Below are 3088 nucleotides of genomic sequence, written 5' to 3' on the forward strand. Positions count from 1 at the left end.
GTCTACAGGGCGTTCTCCTGTTCCTAGCGTCTCCTGGCTCGTGTGACGCAACTGGCCAAGTCATCCTCAGATAGCAGACTTGGCGACATCATAGCGTATCAGGCCCAACGCACCAAGTAAATAGGAAATTCATCTTGGGAATTCAGCCTTTCTCTTGTGACGCATCCAGCCAAATCATCCCTAGATAATAGACTTAGCAACACCATGACACATCGAGAACTTCAACCTTCGACCCATTTTGGTGATGCAGCCCCTCTCCCAAAACACTGCATCCAATAACACGAAACCCATAGTATATAAGCCGTTAATATACAAAATAAAGATAGTCTTGATTCCGAAACCCAACGCTGCGCGTCTTAGTTCCTGCCCCTCAGACCCCGTATTTCTACGCTACGGCTAGTGTACGTGTCTTTTCTATTTCCCCCGTGACACTCGCTTGGTCGGGCGCGGTCGGCTTGAACCTGGCGCGTCGCGAGACGTAGGTTGCGTCCGGGTTCTGAAAATAAGAAATAATGGCCGGAGCCACCAACAGAATGAGTAACGCTGTCAATCAGCTATTTGTACTCCCAACTCAGCTGGGCAACAGCGAAACGCGTGCTCCAGCGAGAAGGGGGCCACTCAGTCGTGAATCCGTCCTGAGTGAGCCATCTTTTTAGCCGCACCGATGCCTCCTTGGAAAGCCAAGGAATGCATTCAGCGACGAGCGCGTGGGATCGTACGTGAGTTTCCGACACCACGGTCTTACCCTCTATAGTCCAGGATGACCGATGTCCCGTCGGTTATTCCGACTATCGACAAACGGGCGCTCTACGCAGATTCGGAATTTTCCATCGAATTTGCGGGCAGTCCTGGCTAGAGGGATGCTCTTCTGCTCGGCACTCGTCCACCGGAGGTCGTAAATCTCCGGCAGATCTGTCCCACGAGTGACACGTCGTTGGTTCTCTGATCGACACTCTCACTCCTATTCCAAGGTGCACGGGCCTCGAGGAGCAACGGGGAGAGGGGAGCCTACCAGGATTTGCAACTTCCATGCCAAACCCCAATACATCCCGTTGAGCAGTTTGTTAAAAAACTGCCGGAGCTCGATAACTAGTCAAGTGTAGGGCGTGCACCTCCTGCTGTTCACCTAGCGTGGGTGTGGAACTTAACGCTCTCATAACTCTGGATGGCCCATCAGTGTGGATCCACCCAAGAGAAACCATTCAGCGAGGCCAATCAATCGTAGGTCCTCGCCGTACGCCGTATACTACAAACAGAAATGCAAGACAGTTGCTCAAATCGAACTCAACTGTCTAGCGAGTCAGGGAAAGATTGTTGCGACCCGACCGTTCGACACGCGCACTGTAACAGTACAGGACGCGCCGAACTCGGAATATTCGCGTATCACCTGAATGCTCTGTAAATGCGCTACAAACTCACAGCTCGAGCACAGCAATAGTGCAGGCCGAGCGGAGGGTGTAGGCTCTAATCTCTCTAATTGTGCTGGAGAAAGCACAGCACAACTAGAGTCGCTTTTCGGTAGAAAACGCGCAAATGTAATACACATTTGAACTCTTAACCTTACCGAAAGCTCGAATCTTGTCTGCTTCCAGAAGAAAGCCTCTGGTTGACCTCTTTCCTTTCGTTGAACGAAAACCGATGGCACTCGACAAAACGTACGATGTGTCTCGTAGGAGGTCACAGCACAAAATCTGTCTGCACGACGAGCGGAGGTGCCTTCGAAAAGTACTTCGGGCACCGTCGCGCTGCATCGGCTATATTCGGGAAGTTAGCGTTACCGTTCTAACTTGCCGATTCCCTCTCTCTCTATACTTGGTTACCGGGCAAATTTTACGACGACCGTTAAAATTTGCTTTGTACTCTGTGTAACGTTCCGATTTCGATTTCGACTCTATTATCGTTCGTTGTTGCCGAGGTCGCCGAGTCTCAACGGTCGCCGGTTCGAAGTGTTTTCGACCGCGGGTCGTGACACCGAGCGTTCTCAGGCAAAAACTCTAACTTCGATAAACTTAGTATCGCTTTCGAGGAATTCCCTTCGAAAATTAACGCGATATTTAAATACGCTTATATGTTTATCTTAGAAAATATATCACAATAGACTATCATCTTAGAAGCATCTTTCTTAGAAAATATATCGCAATCGCAATATACTATCATAAAACATATCATGATATGAAAAAGACGCTCGAAATTTTATTTAAATTTAATTTAAAGAAAGTACTGCAACAACACGACACAATAACAATAGCAAAAAGAAGTGAAATCCCAATAAAAAACATTACCAGGGTAACGTAAAATAGGCCAAGTAGTTGAGTTTGCTTGGGACTTTGGTTCCCACAAAAACACCCCGACAAATTAACCCACAAAAAGTCTCCACAACAATGAATTCATGCAAACAAGCATACAGAAGATATCGACGTGAAACAATTGGTTCCTCAAAGGAGCATTCAAATGATATTAGTGAACCCTCCAAAAAAACCTCTAAGAATTGTTAATAACAACCCCCCCCCACCCCCCACCGCACCCCCACGAAATGGTTTCAAATACAAAAAACGTTATATTAATGCACAAAAGTAAGTACAATGTTAAACTTCGGAACGATATAAAAATACTCCAAAATATTGTTTACCATTTAATTTCATTCGAAAAAGGTATTAAAATCAGAAGTAGTTGTCCACTTCATGTGTGATTTGATTTCGAGGAAGGTACTGAAATCAATAGTAGTTTCTCCGTTTGTACAGAGTACTCCATTAACAGCTAAGTAGAAAATCGCGATAAAATATTGATACTGTTACGGCGAATTGTCTATATCAAGTTGCTGTAATGTGATACTGCCCTGTTGTGGACACCCCTTAAAGAAATAGCTGAAGATAGGGGTTGTCACGGAACTGTTGTGCCGACGGACAAGACAGAAGTCATCGAACTGCCAAGCGATCGACACATCGTTACTGAAGAGACATACAGTTGTTGTTATATAATTGAGTACCGCGTTATTATTAATAAAATGCCGCGAGCACCCTACAAAACTCGCAACAATACTGTAAACGGATTCACAATATAACGGATACTTAGAGAAACCAGAAAAATT

The 3088-nt window shown here is 45.7% G+C and overlaps 1 long non-coding RNA gene across 1 annotated transcript; it reads right to left on the bottom strand.

The window, feature by feature from the left end:
* Positions 1-20: 20 nt before the first annotated feature.
* LOC144477627 (uncharacterized) lies at positions 21-1652 on the bottom strand. Its single transcript, XR_013495225.1, has 3 exons — positions 1565-1652; positions 746-1246; positions 21-496 (listed from the first exon to the last, which is right to left on the bottom strand). It is a non-coding gene; the product is annotated as an uncharacterized LOC144477627 (long non-coding RNA).
* Positions 1653-3088: the final 1436 nt, after the last annotated feature.

The sequence above is a fragment of the Augochlora pura genome, unplaced genomic scaffold (genome assembly GCF_028453695.1).
Source record: "Augochlora pura isolate Apur16 unplaced genomic scaffold, APUR_v2.2.1 APUR_unplaced_2410, whole genome shotgun sequence".
Classification (NCBI taxonomy): domain Eukaryota; kingdom Metazoa; phylum Arthropoda; class Insecta; order Hymenoptera; family Halictidae; genus Augochlora; species Augochlora pura.